The sequence below is a fragment of the Pinus tabuliformis genome, chromosome 4_1, assembly GCF_031772625.1.
Source record: "Pinus tabuliformis cultivar Carrire ecotype Pingquan chromosome 4_1, CPIR1, whole genome shotgun sequence".
NCBI lineage: Eukaryota > Viridiplantae > Streptophyta > Pinopsida > Pinales > Pinaceae > Pinus > Pinus tabuliformis.
The window spans coordinates 555949790-555972418 of NC_142303.1; positions in this window are offsets into that span (position 1 = coordinate 555949790).

Consider the following 22629-nt stretch of genomic DNA (forward strand, 5'->3'; position numbering starts at 1 on the left):
CTTTACCACTAAGGAAATGGCCTTGTACTTAGTTGATGACATAATTGGTTAATCTTATTTCTATGAATGACTTTTACCATAATGAATATGGCCTTATTGTCTTTTCATGTGTCTTTTTCTCCATAAAAGATAGCATATTTCTAATATGTTTTATTAGATACTAAAAGTTGTCAATGTACCAACTACACAATATTTCCAATGCAAAAAGGAAATTTCTGATATGTTTTATTAAACACTAAAATTTCTTATATGTTTTATTGGCCTTGAAGTTGTGAGGTATCTGTCAAAGTCCCCAGTGCCACCTTCAGTTGTACCTATAATACCACTTGAACTCTCTTTCCCCATAAACGCCAAATAATTCAATCATCACTGCTATAATTGTAGAAAGAGGCTTTATAATCATATATTGAACAATGATAAATTTAACAACTTGGAAGAACCACTGCCCAAGCCCCCCTAGATTAAATAAATAATTCAGAGGGAAGGGTTGATTTACAAATCTATTTTCACAAAAAGGCTCCATTAGGGGTGTTGTGGCATTTAAATTCCCCTGCATCTTTGTGAACTCAATAGTTCTTTCCTCCCCACCCAAGAAAGCTATGAGATATCTTCCAACACAATACATGGCAAAGGACTCCTAGCAGTCTTGTTGGATTTCGACATCAACATCAATTGCAGGTTTCGCTAATGAGGAAAACGATTCAATTCAAGATTCTTGTAAGCTAACAGATGCTCAAAGAGAAGGAACATTCAAAGAGAGCGCAATAAGTACATAAGTGACAGTAACAATGATTTCCCATGTGTGGAATGTATTCCCTTCTCTAATGAAAAAAGAATTCAACAATCTTCAATGAATTTGTATATTTTGAAATACTTCCCTTATTCTGCAAAATTGTCATTCCCCCCTCCCTCCCATTAAATCAATTGTTCACAAGTCAATATATTTATATGCACAACTCAATTTCATCATTGATCGTAAATATTTGAGTTTCCTTAAACCAAATTGTACACTGAATATCAAAAGGCGTCAATACAAATTTTTTATTTTTTATTAGAAAAGCTAACCTTTATTTCAAAAAAATAGTTGGATTTTATTTTCGTCAAACCATCAATCTACAATAACCCTAAAACAATTAGAAAATATGGCAACATCTACAGTAACCTTCTTGCGTACATAGGTTTAGTTTGGTTTTTTACTTCCACCATAGCAAGAAGGAAAACAATACAAATCACCTACAGAAAGAGGCCATGAATCCACATCTATATGAACAAGGGAAATGGTATTACACATATAAGATAGGGAACAACAATCAATTGTTTCGGAGATACATCTTTTCCTTTTTTTTACTTGGAATGAAAGCATGGAAAACCGTGGAGTACTTCCATGAATCCACTTCTATATGACCAAGGGAAATGGTATTACACATATAAGAAAGGGAATAATAATCAATTCTTTTGGAGATATATATTTTGTTTTTTTACTTGGAATGAAAGCATGGAAACCCCAGAGTACTTCCCCACATTTCATGGATGGTAAACTAGGCAAACCATTGGCCTTGATCATGGGATCTCACTCCAAGAGAATTGAAGAGAGTCGGATCAACAACAGCTAGAAACAATAGTAAAGAAATTTGTTGGGTTGTGTTAAATTTTTTCCACGATTAGCCCTAGTATTAGGTGGGAGAACCTACCTATTAGGTGGGAAAACCTACCTATGGTTTTGTGCATGCTTTTCACACATGGTTTTGGACCCGATGGTTTTCGGTCCATGGTATTTTGTAGATCCGATCAATGGAACTACGGTTATGTTCTAATCCAGGGTTAATGGATTGGGGTTTATGGATACTTTGCCATGTATATATATGTATTGTAACATTGAAAGGAACATAATGAAAAATCAATCTGGTAGTCCCGGTTTTGGGATCCATGGTAAAATCTCTAGGTATATTTGTTTTATGTGTTATGCTCTCGCTATTATTTATTCTTTGTTTTTAGAATTCGTATGCAGGTAATTTTTGAACGGGGTTAAAACATACATTTGGTATCAAAGTTGTTTTGGCTTCAAGGGGATGCCTTTGTTACTGAGGGGTTTTGCTCGTGCCTGTGGCAGACCCTGTTCAATGGGAGATCTGCGGGATCTATTCTGGTGGTGAAAGAAGATGGCGAGCTGTGGAAAGATAGAGATCGAGAAATTTAATGGTTAGAGTTTTGAGTTGTTGAAACTCAAGATGGAGGATCTGTTGGTGGATAAAGATCAGTGGATCATGGTAGAACTAGGTACTAAACCAATGGAGTGTCCGATGAAGAATGGAAGAAGTTGGATCGAAAGGAAAAGAACACAATACAATTGTGTGTCTCGGATTCAGTATTGTTGAATATATCAGGGGAAGCTATGGTGAAGGCTTTGTGGGACAATTTAGGGACTTTGTCCCAATCTAAGTCTCTGGTGAATAAATTGTTCCTACGGAAAAAGTTGTATAACCTGAGTATGAAAGATGGAGACTCGGTGACAGAGCATATAAACGCATTTAATATTATGGTAAGCCATTTATTGTCTGTTGATATTAAAATTTCAGATGAATATAAGTGCATTAGTTTGTTGTGTTCTCTACCAGATTTGTGGGATAGTCTGGTTATTGCAATAGGTAGCAATTCAACTGGCTTGCAATTTGATGAAATAGTATCATCCTTACTAACAGAGGATATGAGACGGAAAAATATGGAGAGCCAGAATGGTGATGCCTTGTCTATATGAGGACGGTCCCAGAACAGAAATGGAAATAAGTCCTCGAATGAGAGATCTAAATCTAGAGGGAGATCTAAATCTCCAGGAAAATTTGTAAAGGTGTACTGGAAATGCGGAAAGGAAGGGCACTACAAAAGGGACTGTAAATATAAATCTCCTGACAAAGCAAAGGGATCTGATTATGCTCCTTCTATAGAGGTGAAAACCACCTCAGATGAAGGTGGGGATGTGTACTTGGCTTCTTCTTCAAGTACACATGTATATCATGAGGCATGGTTGATTGATTCAGGTGCATCCTTTCACTTCACTCCCCATAGAGAGTGGTTCTGCGAGTATGAGAAATACGATGGTGGTGATGTCTTCTTAGGGGGTGATAGGAAGGCTAGAATCGTTGGTCACGGAAAAATAAAGTTGAAGTTGCAAGGTGGAAGGATTAGAACACTTCTAGGTGTTTTGCATATTCTTGCATTGGCCAAAAATCTAATTTCTGTAAGCAAGTTGGATGATGCAGGTGTAAAAAAAGTGTTCAAGAAAGATACTTGCAAGATGGTTCAGGGAGCACTAGTATTGATGTGGGGAGTTCAGATTGGAACTCTGTACAAGATGCAAGGTAGCACTGTTATTGATGGGTGCAACAGTTTTGTGGTTCCTGAAAGTGGAGCAGAAAATCTAGTGGTCTTTGGAGAAAAGACCATGCTACGGCATCAAAGGCTTGTACATATTGGAGAGAAGGGCCTTCAAATACTTCCCGATAAAGGTATGGTAAAAGGTATGACTAATAGCTCTCTGGATTTTGATTTCTGTGAAAATTGTGTATACGGGAAGCAGAATTGGGTGAGTTTCCCCTCTAGTGGTAAGAGGGCAATATAGATATTAGAGCTTGTGCACAGTGATGTGTTTGGACCTGTGAAGGTTCCATCACAGGGTAAGTCTGTGTACTATGTATCATTTATAGACGACTTCTCAAGGAATACATGGATATATTTCCGCAAGAAGAAATATGAAGTCTTTGACAGGTTCAAAGAATTTAAGGCTCTGGTGGAAAACCAGATAGAGAAGAAGATAAAGGTGCTGATGACAAATAACAGTGGAGAGTTTTGTAAGAAATAATTTGAAGAGTTATGTAAGAAGTGTGGTATAGCACGACAGAAGACTACTCCATATACACCTCAACAAAATGGAGTTGTAGAAAGAATGAACAAGACGTTGATGGAAAGGGCAAGAAGCATGCTCAGTGGTGCCGGGTTAGGATAGGAATTCTGGGCAAAGGCAGTGGAGATTGCATGTTACATGGTCAAAAGATCACCTTCATCAGCATTCGAGGATAAGACTCCACAAGAGGTATGGACTGGTAAGAAACCTTCTCTTTCACATCTGAGGGTATTTGGATGTGATGCATATGTACATGTTCCAAAGGAGAAAAGAACAAAGTTGGATAGTAAATCTGAAAAGTGCATCTTTATTGGGTATAAGGATGTTTTAAAGGGTTATAAGCTTTGGAACCTAGTAACAAGGAAGGTTGTGTACAGCTAAAATGTGGTGTTCAGAGAGGTGAAAGATGTTATTAAACATGAAGTCCAATCAAAGGAACATGAGAAGATAGAGTTTGAGCTTAAGGAGGAAGAATCAGACTCTACAGTAGAAGAGGAATCAAAAGATGAAGAGCCAGAAACTTCGGTTGTGAGAAGATCAGTTCGAGAAAGAAGGCAGCCAGAAAGGTATAGTCCATCTGATTTTTGTTCAAATTTTTCTTTATCTATTACTAATGATAATCCCAGAACTGTGAAGGAAGCAGTAGATTCAAAGGATGGAAAACTCTGAAAACAGGCCATGGTTGATGAAATGGCATCTTTGCACAAAAATGAGGCAAGGGATCTAGTGGAGTTGCCAGCTGGAAGGAAACCCATTAGAAGCAAATGGGTGTTCAAGAAGAAGACGAATTCAGAAGGAAAGGTGGAGAAATACAAAGCTCAGTTGGTAGAAAAAGGTTATTCCTAGGTGCCGAGAATTGATTTTGGTGATATTTTTTCTCCTGTTACTGAGGTAGCTTCTATTAGATTACTTTTATCTGTTGTTTTTACTTTTGATTTTGAGGCAGAACAGATGGATGTGAAGACAACATTTCTTCATTGGGATCTAGAAGAGGAGATCTACATGAAGCAACCTGAAGGCTTTGCAGTGAAGGATAAGAAATAACTGGTATGCAAAAAAATCTTTGTAACAGTTAAAATAGTCACCAAGGATGTGGTATCAGAAATTTGATACATTGATACGGGGACTTGGCTTCACCAAAAGCAAAGCAGATCACTGTGTGTATTTCAAATTAATTGGTGACCGTGTTATTTATCTGGTCTTGTATGTGGATGATATGTTGCTAGTTGGAAATGACAAAGAAATAATCTAGTATTTGAAGACCCAATTGTCCTCCAAATTTGACATGAAAGATCTTGGTGTTGCAAACTATATTTTGGCCATGGAAATTAAAAGAGATCAGGAAAAGAGGAAGCTCTGGTTAAAGTAGAGGAAGTATGTCAAGACAATACTACAGAGGTTTATTATGCAGGATAGTAAACCGATGAAGGTTCCTATTCCTGTAGGTGTAAATTTATCTGCTGAACAGTGTCCCAAGACACAAGAAGAGGAAGAGGACATGTCTTATGTTCCATATGCAAGTGCAGTCGGTAGCCTAATCTATGTGATGGTCTATACTAGACCATACATTGCACATGCAATGGGAGTATTGAGAAGGTTTATGTCAAAACCAGGGAAGGAGCATTGGACAGCAGTGAAGCGGGTTTTCAAGTATTTGCATGGCACTAGTGATTATGGGTTATGCTACCAAGTAAGACCAGGATTAGATAGAGTTTTGGATATCCATGGATTTTTTGATGCAAACTAGGCTAGAGATATGGATCAGAGAAGATCTACAAGTGGGTATGTGTTTAACCTATTTGGAGGCGCAGTCATTTGGATGAGTAAGAAACAATTTGTAGTGGCATTATCAACTACAGAGGTAGAATACATGGCAGCCACTCATGCAAGAAAGGAAGTAGTTTGGTTGTAGATATTGTGTTCAAGTATGGGGTTAGTACAGGGAACTATAAGAATAGACTCTAACAACCAAAGTGCAATTTTCTTGGCAAAGAACCCTGCTTAACATACAAAGACAAAGTACATTGATGTTCAGTATCACTTTGTGAGGGATATGATAGAAGACATAAAGGTGTTGGTGGTAAAGGTGGACACTTTGAACAATACTGTTGAAATTTGGTACCGGAGGATAGGTGGTTCCCTTAGGCTTTGATCTTTGGCCTAGGGAAAAGTGTCCAAAAGAATTTAATTTTTCTCCTAAAGTGACTTTATAATTTTATAAAGTTAAATCTAATTTAAAAGTGACTTTAAGTGATAAAGTTATTAAGTCTAATTTTAAAGTGACTTTTATAAAGTCAATGAAAAATTAGAAAGGAAAAGTGACTTTGGAAATAAATGAGTAAGTGGGTCTTTATTAAAGTGGGGTGAATTAAAAAATAGAAAGTGAGATTGAAATGAGCATTTAATCTCAACCATTGATCTAAATCTATTTCAGCCATTGGATTTAGAGATCACCCAAAAGTCACTTGGAGTTATATTAAAGGAGGAAAAGGAGGAAAAGGTCATTCATTCTTTCATGAGCAGATTGGGAGAAGGAGAGCAAGAGAGCAAGAGAGATTTCTGAGCAGGAAGGAGAAGGAGACAACAGCTTGGCACACATTCCAAGGCAGCAGTTGAGCAGATTTGTACAGCTGATTCAGCACATAGTGAAAGGCAGATTTTTGCACAAAAATCGAGGAGCAGTTTGCTGATTTTTCTGCACACAAAACAGAGGCCGTACAACGTTTATTGCTGTCCTGTTTGCTGTAATTTCCAGATTGCTGTGAGGCACGGGAAAGGAGATAAGTTGTAAATTTGCTTGCTGATTTTTTGCTGAATAATTCTCACTGTAAAAAGGCAATTTTCAGAAATAAAGAAGAGCTCTCAAACTGGTTTTCCCCAAGAGTTGTAGGGGGTTTTTCCAGGGTCAAGTTGACCAAAAATATCAGTGTTTTAATGTGTTTTAATGGCTGTTTTTTAATTGCTGATTTTTAATTCTGCAATTTCCAGCATTCTGAAAAATTTCCAGAATTTGTGTTTTCAGCAATATTTATTTTTTTCAGTCTGTTAAATGTATGGTTATGGGAATGGGCATTTAACTACATGGGAGAAATAAGGAGAAACTGAAAACCGAGGTGGGAAAACATAAATTTTTACATGGTATCAGAGCTTGAGTGCTGAAGGGCAGTTTGGGACAGCAAAAGGAAAAATTACAGTTGCTGATTTTTCACTCAGAAAATTCCAGCAAGCTGATTTTTTCATAAACAGCAGTTTTATCTTTACTACAACAGTGCTATTTTTCAGTTTTAGGACAGCAGGATGTCATTGGGATTGAGGGTGGAGGATAGGCTGGATGGGCATATAAATTACAGCGTTTGGAAGGAGAGAATGCAGAGTATCTTTGAGGAGGCAGAAGTCTGGGATATCATGGTGCATACCGCACAGAACCCTGTTGTTGTGCCCACTGATGTTACTCAGTTGGCTGAGTATAAAAAGAAGAACAATAAGGGTAAGAGGCTGATTCTAGACGGAATCAAAGACCATTGCATTCCTCATGTGAGAGGAAAGAGCAATGCCCATGAGATGTGGACAACATTGTCCAATCTCTACCAGAGTACCAATGAGAACCGGAAGATGGTCTTGAAGGAGAAGCTGAAGAACATTAAGATGGGTAATGATAGTGCAGCTGGATATCTCACAAAGATTACCAATGTGAGAGATGAGTTGGCAGCGATTGGAGAGGCCATTCCACCCACTGAGTTGGTGCGGATTGCAGTGAATGGCCTCCCCCGTTCATGGTTGAACTTTGCTGATGGGGTTTGTGCACGTGAGACCCTTCCCACATGGGAGAGGTTTTGGGATGATTGCATTCAGACAGAGATCAGGAAAGGACAGCTTGGGGCAGCCAAGCCAGTTGAGCAGGATGAGGATGTAGCACTGGTGGCAGGAGGCAAGAAAGGCAAAGGGAAGAAGCAGGCTTCCACAAGCAGTGGTGGGGGCAAAGGCAAAGGTAAAGGTAAACCGGGGAACACACAGAAGGACTATTCCAAGGTGAAGTGTTGGAATTGTCAAAAGATGGGACACTATGCAGTTGTGTGTCCGGAGAAGAAGAAGAAGAAGGGAAAGAACCAGGATGTGGCAGCTTCAGCTAAGATTGAGGACTTTGCAGGTTGTTTTGACCGGGAGTTTGCGTTCACTACATGTGAGTCCTCTAGTGCAGGATCACCTGCCACACAGGTTCAGAGGGAGCATGCTTTTCCCTCGATTAGCGGAGCATCTTCAGGTATCTGGTATGTGGACAGTGGGGCTTCACGTCATATGACAGGAGTCCGTGAGTACTTCTCAGAGCTTTCAGAGAGTGGCACTGATATTGAGGTAGTACTCGGTGATGACAGAGTTGTTAGAGCAGTCGGGGTGGGGACAGTGACATTTCAGAGGGAGTCCAAACCTCCCTTGAAGGTGTCAGAGGTTCTTTATGTGCCAGGGATGAGGAAGAACCTCATATCCGTCTAAGCTTTGGAGGACAGAGGATATGACGTACTGTTCAGGGGAGGACAGGTGTTGATGTATCCCAGGGACACTCCAGCTGATTCAGCTAGAGTGATAGGTGTATGCCATGCAAAGGTGTACAAGTTTGCATTCCAACCCCTTTTGGCATTGAGCAGTAGTACCGACAGCAGAGCTAGCAGTACTGAGCTGTGTGAGATTTGGCACCGCAGGATGGGACATATGTATCATGGAGCCTTGAGGACATTGCGGGAGATCACTACAGGTGTGCCAGATTTCAGTACTGATCACTTTGATACTTGCAGAGGTTGTGTGATGGGCAAGTTTGCCAAATCCCCTTTTCCCAGCAGTGACAGCAGAGCGACGGGGATACTTGATTTGATTCATTCCGATGTGAGCGGTCGGATGTCTCATGTTTCCTTGAGTGGATATGAGTACTATGTTTTATTCATTGATGATCACTCCAGGAGGACCTGGATTTATTTCTTGAAGACCAAGAGTGAGGTCTTCAAGCGGTTTCAGGAGTTCAGAGCTCTTGTGGAGACACAGATAGGCCGAAAGATCAAGTCCTTGAGGTCGGACAATGGAGGAGAGTACACCCTTGGAGAGTTTGTTGACTATTGTGCGGAGGCAGGCATTAGGAGAGAGTTCACTGTTCCTTACAACCCCCAGCAGAACGGGGTTGCGGAGAGGAAGAACAGATCCATCATAGAGGCTGCCAAAGCTATGTTACATGATCAGAGGTTACCATTGTTCTTGTGGGCAGAGGCCTGCAACACAGCTGTTTACTTGCAGAACAGGAGTCTGCATCGTGCTTTGGGGCACATGACTCCGGAGGAGGCTTTCTCTGGGAAGAAGCCTGATATTGGTCATCTTCACATCTTTGGATGCATTACATACTCCTATATACCCAAAGAGAAGAGGACCAAACTAGAGCCCACCGCAGAGAAGGGTATCTTTGTGGGCTACAGTGAGACCTCAAAGGCCTTTCGGATTTACATTCCTGCACAGAGGAGAGTTGTTGTCAGACGGGATGTGAAGTTCGAGGAGGACAGGGCCTTTAGGAGGTCATGGGAGTTAGAGTATCTGGATCAGCCAGACCCTCAGCAACAGTTGAGTCAGTTGCAGGGATCCAGTGGGCAGGGATCAGGAGGATCCGAAGGTACATCTATGAGGATGTCAGGTCCGTCAGTGAGCAGTGGCTCATCGAGCCAGAGGGGTGGTGCTCCGGGTAGCATGCAGAGCAGTTCACAGAGCAGTTCACTAGGGAGTCCACTGATGGACAGTTCACACGGTCCCTCAGCTTCTACAGGTTCAGGTGCAGGCAGGAGGACAGCAGACAGACAGTCAGGAGTTCAGGCTACTGATGATGATGAGGAGGAGGAGTTTCATTCTCCGGTGGAAGAAGTGCGCTCAGGGAAGAGGAAGCCCAAGTGGCTTCAGGACACCTTGAGAGATGCCACATCTGTTGCTGAGCCGAAGAGGCCGGTCAGAGAGAGTAGACCACCTGAGAGGTTTTGTAGTTATATGGCGATGGTTACCAGCATCCTTGACTCTGATCCTTCTAGCTATGAGGAGGCAGCTAGCCAGCAGGTTTGGAGAGAGGCCATGCAGGAGGAGTATTCTTCTATCATGAAGAATGATGTTTGGGAGGTGGTGCCGAGGCCTGAGGGCAAATCCGTGGTTACTTCCAGATGGCTTTACAAGGTAAAGCATGCTGCAGATGGCAGCATTGAGAAATTCAAAGCGAGGTTTGTGGCTAGAGGGTTCTCCCAGGTAGAGGGAGTTGATTATGAGGAGACCTTCGCTCCCGTGGCTCGATATACTTCGATCCGCTCCATTATATCGATAGCAGCAGAGATGGGTTGGAAGATCCACCAGATGGATGTGAAGACCGCATTTCTCAATGGCTTCATACAGGAGGAGGTGTACATTGAGCAGCCACAGGGCTTTGAGGTGCATGGGAAGGAGTCCCATGTGTGCAGATTGAAGAAGGCCCTTTATGGCCTGAAGCAAGCTCCCAGAGCTTGGTACTCCAGGATAGATGCATACTTGCAGGGGATGGGTTTCACAAAGAGTGAGGCAGATCCGAACCTTTACTTTATTGTGATTGGTGAGGAGCCTCTCATTCTGGTGCTGTATGTGGATGACTTGATCATTACAGGTGCAGAGAGACTCATAGAGCACTGCAAGAGAGATCTTGCACGGAGTTTGAGATGAAGGACATCGGCTTGATGCATTACTTTTTGGGTTTGGAGGTGTGGCAGGAGGAGGGGCATTTCTTCTTGGGGCAGGGGAAGTATATTGTGGACATCCTTAGCAGATTCCACATGGAGGATTGTAGACCCATGTCGACACCGATGATCACCAACTGGAAGAAGCTTCATGCTTCGGATTCCGAGTTGGTAGATCCCACATTGTACAGGCAGCTGATTGGTTCCTCGATGTATTTGGTCAACACTAGACCAGATATCTGTTTTGCAGTCAACACGATGAGTCAGTTTATGTGTGAGCCTAGGAAGGTTCACTGGGTGGCTGCAAAACACATTTTACGGTACTTGCAGGGGACAGTGGATTATGGTCTGGACTACAGGCAGGGAGATGGAGTGAGATTGGCAGGATACACTGATTCTGATTGGGCAGGTTGTGCTTCTGATAGGAAGAGCACTTCAGGGTGTTGTTTTGGGTTGGGTTCAGCAGTAGTGTCATGGTTCAGCCGGAAGCAGCAGTCAGTAGCACTGAGTTCAGCGGAAGCAGAGTATATGGCAGCCAGTCTAGCTAGTTGTGAGGCTATCTGGCTTCGCAAGATGTTGTTTGGCTTATTTGGTCAGCCGTTGAGACCTTCAGTGATTTACTGTGATAATCAGAGTTGCATTAAACTCACGGAGAATCCAGTATTTCATGACAGGTCAAAGCATATCGGGATCAGATATCATTTCATCAGAGACTATGTTCAGAAGGGAGTTGTGAAGCTTGAGTATATTTCCACTGATGAGCAGGTTGCAGATATCCTTACCAAAGCCTTACCACGGGGCAAGCATGTCTACTTCAGAGACAAGATGGGTGTGGTGAGGAACACCTTCCTCGGTAAGAGGGAGTGTTGAAATTTGGTACCGGAGGACAGGTGGTTCCCTTAGGCTTTGATCTTTGGCCTAGGGAAAAGTGTCCAAAAGAATTTAATTTTTCTCCTAAAGTGACTTTATAATTTTATAAAGTTAAATCTAATTTAAAAGTGACTTTAAGTGATAAAGTTATTAAGTCTAATTTTAAAGTGACTTTTATAAAGTCAATGAAAAATTAGAAAGGAAAAGTGACTTTGGAAATAAATGAGTAAGTGGGTCTTTATTAAAGTGGGGTGAATTAAAAAATACAAAGTGAGATTTAAATGAGCATTTAATCTCAACCATTGATCTAAATCTATTTCAGCCATTGGATTTAGAGATCACCCAAAAGTCACTTGGATCACCCAAAAGTCACTTGGAGTTATATTAAAGGAGGAAAAGGAGGAAAAGGTCATTCATTCTTTCATGAGCAGATTGGGAGAAGGAGAGCAAGAGAGCAAGAGAGATTTCTGAGTAGGAAGGAGAAGGAGACAGCAGCTTGGCACACATTCTAAGGCAGCAGTTGAGCAGATTTGTACAGCTGATTTAGCACATAGTGAAAGGCAGATTTTTGCACAAAAATCGAGGAGCAGTTTGCTGATTTTTCTGCACACAAAACAGAGGCCGTACAGCGTTTATTGCTGTCCTGTTTGCTGTGATTTCCAGATTGCTGTGAGGCACGGGAAAGGAGATAAGTTGTAAATTTGCTTGCTGATTTTTTGCTGAATAATTCTCACTGTAAAAAGGCAATTTTCAGAAATAAAGAAGAGCTCTCAAACTGGTTTTCCCCAAGAGTTGTAGGGGGTTTTTCCAGGGTCAAGTTGACCAAAAATATCAGTGTTTTAATGTGTTTTAATGGCTGTTTTTTAATTGCTGATTTTTAATTCTGCAATTTCCAGCATTCTGAAAAATTTCCAGAATTTGTGTTTTCAGCAATATTTATTTTTTTCAGTCTGTTAAATGTATGGTTATGGGAATGGGCATTTAACTACATGGGAGAAATTAGGAGAAACTGAAAACCGAGGTGGGAAAACAGAAATTTTTACAAATACTGCACATGCATTGACAAAATTTGTGAGCTCTGAGAATTTCTCTTGGTATAGAGAAACAATGGTCATTGCAGGGCTGGATAAATAACTAAGCTCTCCTATGGCCCCATGTGGAAAGAAAATAACAAGTGGGAGATTGTTGGGTTGTGTTATATTCTTTCCACGACTAGCCCAATATTAGGTGCGCGAACCTACCTATGGTTTTTTGCATGGTTTTTGCACATGGTTTTGCGCGCGATGGTTTTCGGTCCATGGTATTTTGTAGATCTGGTCAAGGGAACTATGGTTATGTTCTAATCCAGGGTTAATGGATTGGAGTTTATGGATGCTTTGACATGTATATATATGTATTGTAACATTGAAAGGAACATAATGAAAAATCAATCTGGTAGTCCCAGCTTGGGACCCAAGGGAAAATCTCTGGGTACATTTGTTTTATGTGTTATGCGCTCGGTATTGTTTATTTTCTGTTTTTAGAATTTGTATGCAGGTAATTTCTGAACAGGGTTAAAACCTACAAACTTCACGTGACATGTCTGAATCTATTCTAGAGCATCGAGTGAACCCTTGGCATTAACATTTTAGAGATATATCTATATGTAAATCCTTGCCATCACCCTCAATGGTGTACCCTTTAATTATGGTATTCCATGATGTCACATCTGCGTGTAACTATTTGTCAAACAATTATTGTGGTGAAGTAAAATTATAAGTGTGGACACAAACAAACTCCTCTAGCTCGATAATGGGTCTATCCACAATAGATACATTCTATGGAATATTTCCTTAGGTTAGAATCAAACAAGAGGGACTGCCTCTTGGTCGCTTATCCTTCTTGATGATGTCCTCACTTGCTCGCTTCCTTGATGATGATGTCGAGCGATCTCTCGCTTCCTTCTTCAAGCTCCTGAAACAAGTAAACAAAAACAGCACACAAACATAACAATAGAAAAATTGCAATTCAACCTACTTAATGAGTCAAGAAGCATTAAGACACGAATATGTAATATTACAAAACATGTAGGAAATCAATCGATAGTTGCATATATTAATATCAAAGAGAGATTACAACCATTCGTCTTGACGTCGCAGTCTTCCTCTGACAAGACCAGGTTCCCACACACTTCTACTAGCACTTCATGATGGCTTCAAACAACAATAGTTTAAAGACTCTTCCCTTTAGGCTTCACTCCAAACCAAACACACTTCTCCCTCACACAACTAGATGGCTACAACTAGTAATAGCTTGCTTGTCTAATTCTGATTTTCACACTAATCACTAGTTTGTGCTTGGGAAGAAGGGAGGTTTATATAGGAAAGATGGATGGGAGATGGATCCTCTTCTCATGGGAGAAGGAATTATCCCTTAAGGTAGTTTCATAATTATAGGGGAAAGGATCTCAAACTATCATCCTCGACCCCATCCAGCCAAATCATTTACCAGACTTCTGTTACGGAGCATCTAGAGATGGAAGCTTAAGCTCTAATTTAAAAAACTTTCCATAACAGGACCAGCGTGACTGGAACACAGATCAGTCGCACCAATCAGAACTGGGAATAGTGCTAATCTCTGCACATTGGCGTGGTGAAGACAAAGGTAATTAGTGTCGGTCTTGTAAATTGGGAAAAACAGAAGTTTCAGGGAAAATGGCGCAAAATGGAAATGATATGCTCATGAAGAGGGACATGATGGAAGTTTCTCCATGAAGGAAAAGCATGCGGGGTTCACTATAGAGGTCCTTCAGGGTCAAGGAATGTGGAGTACAAGGACAGTGAAAAAATGTTGTGTAACAGATGCCCCCTAAAACGTGAAGGCCGAACCGGGGTGAGGGATGAAATGCTTTATAAATTAGTGCCGGGAACCAGTCTACCATTGGAAAACCTGCAAGCAAGTACAAATACATATACATAAACTGAGATCTCTGTCAAATGACACATGAATCATGGCGTGGACGCAACCATCCAGAGAATGACCATATAAATGGATCCAGCTATGGGCGCAACCATTCGTCAAAGAGGATCATAACGAAACCAAGGTATGGTTGCAGACATCCAATAATGAGAAGGATCACATATGATAGCTCATGGTCTGGTTGAAGCCAGCCATCTAATAGAGACATGCGTATCGTCGTAACCATGTCACACCACTTCACAACCTAGACTTTCGTGATCTGAGTCCAGGGTCTTACGCTCCAACATGACCTAATCAAAGTATAGATCCTAACATGCGAATAGATTTGTTAACGTCGAACATGCTAGAAAGTTGATTGATTACCAGTTAATGATGTAAACTGTTAACAAGCACGAGAGAAACCACCAATAATGACAATGGCCCTCAAATTACTATCAGCACAATTCACAAAATGTGAATACAGGAACTGAAGTTGAACACCCGTGAAATCACTCGATCAAAATCTAATGACGTGAACTTGTCGTCGAGTGCAAAGAACTTGCCATTGAGGCATGCAAGCTCTAAGGTATTGGAAGGGAGTCTCTCAATCAAATTCTCAGATAATGAGCTGATGTCAATGGAAAGTGACCATGTCAAAGGAGGGCCATAATGAATCTTACATCATTGACAGGAGACGAGAGGATGAAAAATTATTTTTGATGATACAAAGAAACAGAGGTAAGTGTAACTGCAGGAGGACAACTCTTGAACATATTGGTGACACAAGTGGAAGTTTGGCAACTTTTGGATCCATAGGATTGGTGGTCATGGTGACATAGTAGAGATCAGATGGAAGGCAAAAATGAATGGCCCAAACCCAGGAAGGTCAATGATGTAAAGGAGGATGTTCCAACCCGAAACGAAGCAAAAAGTGTCATGTTCAAGAGTGAGCTGCTGACACAACTCGATAGATTTCCAAATTTTCCCCCACCATTTCTGGCAAGTACCCTAATTATATTTTAATCACAAGCTTAAAGGGGATAGCATATGCTTGCACTGTAATTTCATCCTTCGAACAAATCTGACCTAGTAAGTTTAACGATTCTTAGGAAGGAGAAGCTCATGTTCGTCATGGTGACAACTCTGATGTCGTTAGTTTAACGAGTCGAACAAAGGTGTAACTCGGTACCTATTTCATGTTTAGAGAGTTTGAAAAATACACGTAAAAGAAAACTCCACATGGTCCCTTTTCGTACATTTATGTCTCTCGAGCCCAAAAAGGTAGAAAACAATACTTGAGAGAACCGCTTGACCATTTCAATCAAGTAGTACCTTTTTCGTAAATAGTACCTCCCAGCCTGAAAAAGGGGTAAAATTATACTGGGCGCATGACATTTCACATCCATTAACGAGTTCGAAATGAAAAAGGCTCGGCCATCTTTACATTTTTAAAGGGTCGGAAAAGTACCGAAAGTCGACCCCCCATTTTTATTATCTTTAACGAGTCAAAAAGGGAAAAATACTCAGCAATATTTTCATATGGGTTTAACGAGTCGAGGAAAGAGCTGAAATATGACTCATTGCCATCTTCGAACATCCATCACCTGTCATTGCATAAGTAAGGCAAAGTGTATTATTGAGTCCTTGAGGCAAAATAGGTCAAAAATATTTACAAAACCTTATATTTTCATGAAAAAATGAATAAAAAGGGGAAAAGTAAATATATTTTTACCATTTACCATTTTACCTTTGCAGTGAAGACTTTTACCCACTTTTTCCCTCATTTTTCTGGAGCGGATTGCGGGAGATCCGGGAGGTCAATCGATGAGCCATCAGTTCTAGGTAACTATTGAAGCCCTGAGCTCCATTTTCATGCTATTTATTTATGCTTTTAACCATTTTTTGGGATTTTTAGGGAAGTTTTTGAGAAACAAATTTGCTCTCGATCAGCGCGATTTCTGAGCACGAGATCACGCCAACTGAGGGTTATTTGCACGACCATCCACGCTGACCGGTGCGACTGTTTCTAAAACAGGCACGTTGGCGCCATGGATAGGGAAAAAATAAGTTTTATCAAGAACTGACTGTTAAAATTTGATTTTTATGTGCCAAAATTGATGATTGACTCAAATAAATGGCTTTTGCAGGAGATAAATTCGCCAAAAATGGTGGATTGGAAGGAAAGAGAACATAAAGATGTGGACACCTAGGAAATGAATGATCCACATTTCCTGGAGGCTTTGAGGGCTTGCGGGCTCCTCAAAATTTTCCTTACACCAGGGATGCGAGCATAGCTCGAATTGCTTCGGTATTTGAAAGGCATTTGGGACATCAATCGTGAGATTTTTGTCATGTAGGTTTTGACCCTGTACAAAAATTACCTACATATGAATTCTAAAACACATAAAATAAACAATGCGAGAGCATAACACATAAAACACATATACACAGAGATTTTCCCCTGGATCCCAAAACTGGGACTACTAGCTTGATTTTTCATTATGTTCCTTTCAATGTTATAATACATATTTATACATGCCAAAGCATCCAATACCATGGACCGAAAACCATCACGTCCAATACCATGGACCAAAAACCATTGCATCGAAAAAACATGTGCAAAAATCATGCACAAAACCATAGGTGGGTCCACCCAACCTAACATAGGGTCCAAAACCAAAATTTTCTGGGGCGCTTCCCAGGACCCCATAAAGTGGGGTTACGAGTACACCTCAAATGCCCTGTGACCCCTCCCCGCTACACAATCAGCACAATGAAGGGGGGCTCCACCCCCCCTCTAACCTCCCGGTTAACTACGTGGGCTAGTCGTGGAAAGAATATAACACAACCCAACATTCTCCCACTTGTTGTTTTCTTTCCAAAGGGGGCCACATGAGAGCTTAGTCATTTTTCCAACCCTGAAATGCCCATTGTCTCTCTACACCAAGAGAACTTATCAGAGCTCACAGATCTTGTCAATGCATCTATAGTATTCTTCAAAGTGTCCACCTTTTCCAGCAACACCTTTTTGTCTTTTATCAAATCCCTCACAAAGTGATACTGAACATCAATGTGCTTTGTCTTTGAATGATAAGCAGGGTTCTTTGCCAAGAAAATTGCACTTTGGCTGTCACAGTCTATCCTTATAGCTCCCTGTACTAACCCCATATTTTAACATAATCTCTGCAACCAAACTGCTTCCTTGCTTGCATGAGTGGCTACCATGTATTCTGCCTCTGTAGTTGATAGTGCCACTACATGTTGTTTCTTACTCATCCACCTGTTTGCACCTCCAAATAGGTTAAACACATACCCACTTGTAGATCTTCTCTGATCCAAATCTCTAGCCCAGTCTGCATCAACAAAGCCACGAAGATCCAACACTCTGTCTAATCTTGGTCTTCCTTGGTAGCACAAACCATAATCACTAGTGCCACGCAAATACCTAAAAACCCCCTTCACTACTGTCCAGTGCTCCTTCCTTGGTTTTGACATAAATCTGCTCAATAATCCCACTGCATGTGTAATGTCTGGTCTAGTACAGACCATTGCATACATCAGGCTACCGACTACACTTGCATATGGAACACGGGACATGTCCTCTTCCTCTTCTTGTGTCTTGGGACACTATTCAACAAATAACTTTACACCTACATGAATAGGAACCTTCACCGGTTTACTATCTTGCGTATTAAATCTCTGCAATATTGTCTCGACATACCTCCTTTGGTTTAACCGTAGCTTCCTCTTTGCCCAATCTCCTTTAATTTCCATGCCCAAAATATAGTTTGCAACACCAAGATCTTTCATGTCGAATTTGGAGGACAATTGGGTCTTCAAATCCTGGATAATTTCTTCGTCATTTCCAACCAGCAACATATCATCCACATACAAGACCAAATAAATAACATAGTCACCAATTGATTTAAAATACACATAGTGATCTGCTTTGCTTCTGGTGAAGCCAAGTCCCCGTATAAATGTATCAAATTTATAATACCACATCGTTGGTGACTATTTTAACCCATACAGAGACTTCTTTAATTTGCATACCAGTTCTTTCTTACCCTTCACCGCAAAGGCTTCAAGTTGCTTCATGTAGATCTCATCTTCCAGATCCCCATGAAGAAATGTTGTCTTCACATCCATCTGTTCTACCTCAAAATCAAAAGTAGCAACAACAGATAAAAGTAATCTAATAGAAGTTACCTTGGCAACAGGAGAAAAAATATCACCAAAATCAATTCCTGACACCTGGGAATAACCTTTTGCTACCAACCAAGCTTTGTATTTCTCCACTTTTCCTTCTGCATTTGTCTTCTTTTTGAACACCCATTTGCTGCCATTAGGTTTCCTTCCAGCCAACAACTCCACCAGATCCCAAGCCTCATTTTTGTGCAAAGATGCCATTTCATCAACCATGGCCTCTTTCCAGAGTTTTCCATCCTCTAAATCCACTACTTCTTTCATAGTTCTGGGATCATCATCAGTAATAGATAAAGAAAAATTTGAACATGAAGTAGATGGACTATACCTTTCTGGTTGCCTTCTTTCTCGAATTGATCTTCTCACACCCAGAGTTTGTGGCTCTTCATCTTCTGATGCCTCCTCTTCTGTAGAGTCTAATTCTTCCTCCTTAAGCTCAAACTCTATCTTCTCAAGTTCCTTTGGTTGGACGTCATGTTTAAGAACATCTTTACCTCTCTGAACACCACATCTTGTTTGTACACAACCTTCCGTGTGACTGGTTTCCAAAGCTTATAACCATTTAAACCATCCTTATACCCAATAAAGATGCACTTTTCAGATTTACTATCCAACTTGGTTTGTTTCTCCTTTGGAACATGTACATATGCATCAAATCCAAATACCCTCAGATGTGAAAGAGAGGGTTTCTTACCAGTCCATACCTCATGTGGAGTCTTATCATCCAATGCTGATGAAGGTGACCTGTTAACCAGGTAACATGCAGTATCCACCGCCTCTGCCCAGAATTCTTGTCCTAACCCGACACCACTGAGCATGCTTCTTTCCCTTTCCATCAACGTCTTATTCATTCTTTCTGTAACTCCATTTTTCTGTAACCACACTTATTACAGAATTATTCAAATTCCTTGCTGCAAAACTCTTCACCATTATCTATCCTTAGCACCTTTATCTTCTTCTCTATCTGATTTTCCACGAGAACCTTAAATTCTTTAAACCTGTCAAAGGCTTTAAATTTCTTCTTAAGGAAATATATCCATGTATTCCTTGAGAAGTAATCTATAAATGATACATAGTACACAGACTTACCTAGTGATGGAACCTTCACAAGTCCAAACACATCACTATCCACAAGTTCTAATATTTGTTTCACCCTCTTACTACCAGAGGGGAAACTCACCCGATTCTACTTCCCATATACAAAATTTTCACAGAAATCAAAATCCAGAGAGCTATTACTCATACCTTCTACCATACCTTTACCATGAAGTATTCGAAGGCCCTTCTCTCCAATATGTCCAATCCTTTGATGCCACAACATGGTCTTCTCTCTAGAGACCACTAGATTTCTGCTCCACTTTCAGGAACCTGTTGAGAGGCCCAAAATCGGGTCAACAACAAGGGGGATACCCACCCGGTCCGGAACCTGGTTGGCGGCTCCTTGCCCGTTTGGTGTAGCGGGTCCGACTGGGGATGATGGGACTAGCTTCCCAATTTAAAAGGATGTGTGTGTGTGTGTAGATTTTTGATGATGCTAATCTAAAGGTAATTTCAAGTTAATCTAATTCTAAACTCTAAACTGACTCTATGCTACTGTAATCTAACAAAAACAACACATCTAATCTATACTAACCTGGGGGAGGATTCTTTCTTCATGCGATCTAAAAAGATTTCATACAATAACTGGTAATAAAGATCATTCAGCTATCATAAGAATATAAATCAAATTAAGATAAACCATTCTGCATAAGAAGTTAGGCAAAACAGTTGTGAACAACATATCGCATGATAAGTTATTCATATGTTAAGCACAAACAAATGATTCCACCGTACAAAAGTGCCAAATGGTAATCCAGACATTCATACATCAACATATAAACAAATCAGCTGTATATCGCTCTGAGAATATGAGCAGAAATTAATCAAGAGATAAAAGTACCATTTATGACTGATTTTCACTCACAAACTTCAAGCAATAACGATTTATCTCTACTTACTTCTAACATCTACTAAGAGTACAGAAGTGCAACATCAGTAGCAGACATTAAAATGCAAACATAAATAAATCTCGATCCATCCATTCACCACAAACCACCTCCGAGGGTGCAAAAGTGCATGTTCTAAGGACAAGTTTTTTGACAAATTTCCGGACCCTTCTCCAAATGCCATGAGAAGGGTTAAATACTACTAACTAACTAATCTTAATTACACAAATTTAGGGAACGGCTTCAAATGACCGCCCTTTTACTAAAGTAAATTTATTTCTAAAAATTGAATCTAATTTCTAACCGTTTCTGTATCTGCTCCTTAGTGCTGTAAGCAATGTGAGGTTCGCCTGGAAAGAGTCGGCTGGTTGTCTTTTCCTTTTGCTCGGGCGATAAAAGTAGAAATAACAAAAGCTGGCACCTCTTTCTGACAAACTAGAAGATATTTTTGAAAATCTTCCTCTGGCTGGGTGTATTTGCTGTGTGTATACTTAGTATAACCCAGATTTCTTTCAAACTGATTGTGTTGTTGCTATTTCGGTTTCCGGCCGTGTGAATGACTCAATGAGTTAGGGATTTCATTGCCTGAACAATCTTACGTATTGAAAATTGCTTCCATTCTTTGTTCCAGGATTTTCTGAAGCATCATCCCTTTTTAGCGTTTTTCTTTTTGCTTTATCCAATCTGAGCTTCAGGATCTTTTGCAAACATGCTGCTTTTGTGCACCTTTGACTCTGAGTCTTGGATAGTATATTTTCATCAGTGTCTGTGGAGTGATACTCTGGAATCCACGGCTCTGCTGCATGCGGCATTCATTTGCGAAGGCATCTCCTCTCTATTCTTCAAGTATTGGCGCTTTCCCCTTTTCCTTAGATGTTTCCTGCATATAGATTTATATTAGTTACTACCTTATAGTTTACGCAAAGGAAAAGAGACATGACGAAAAGATTGACATGAAAGCTTTAAACTCTAATGAATGCATAATCATGACACTCATAATGACTTGACTCTTCGAAAAACGCAACACGATCATCTTTGGGTACTCAGGCGTGCAATCATTAATTTCCCTTAAGGTGCGCGCTCGATTTTGGGTTTACAGATCATGCCGAAGAAACTTTGCGATGAGTGGTTTCTGCGATTCGTATCGCAGCAATTAATAGTCTCATTCGTAGCAGATCGCAAATCACAAAATCGCAGTTTGTAAGATCACAGATCGCAAATCGCGATATCGCAATTTTCATTTGCTCATTGTGTGTTGCTTAGGCGACGTTGCGATATGCGATGTCGTATATCGGCCATCGGCGATTCCTTAGGTTTTTTCTTTTTTAAGGGCGCTTTCAGAATATGCGATGTGATGAATGTCGCATCGCTTCATCGCAGCTTACTTACGCGCATAGGAAAAACGCTTCACTTTCTCTTTGTGATGCGATATAGCTTTTAGGGAGTTAAATACAAAAATTTTGATAAAAATATTTTTGAGATTTTTTGTTAAGGGTCCCCCTTTGCTTGATATTATTGCTAATACTAAACAAAGAGGGGGGTTGTTGGTGACCACAACAATGGCGATTCACTGTGAAGAACAAGTTATCTCTGCTTTTCTATTGACATTTCCACTTCCGAAACAGAAAAATTTTCATATGTCTAAATTTTGTTATGGACAGATAGAGTAGATTACCCCTCATCCTGTCAATGATACTTTGTTTCAACCTTTCTTTTTGTCCAATTGTCTGCTTCCCTAGGCTTAGTTCTTGCATTCATACCAGACATTACTCGGTCCTTTTTTAAAGATAAAGTAAGGTCTTCTCTGCGTACTGGCTTTAAAATATGCTCATTTGTCGTAGGTAGAGCCTCTGCTGCCCATAAGCATCCATAGCCTCGACAGGGTTACCATGTTATCCAGCAATGATCCTTTTTCCTGCTTGAGGTTATTTACAACACTTCAGAGAAAAATCCTTTTTGACACTTTTTCTTTTTTTATTCTCTAAAGAACAATGTCTTGGTTTGGTGGCCAAAT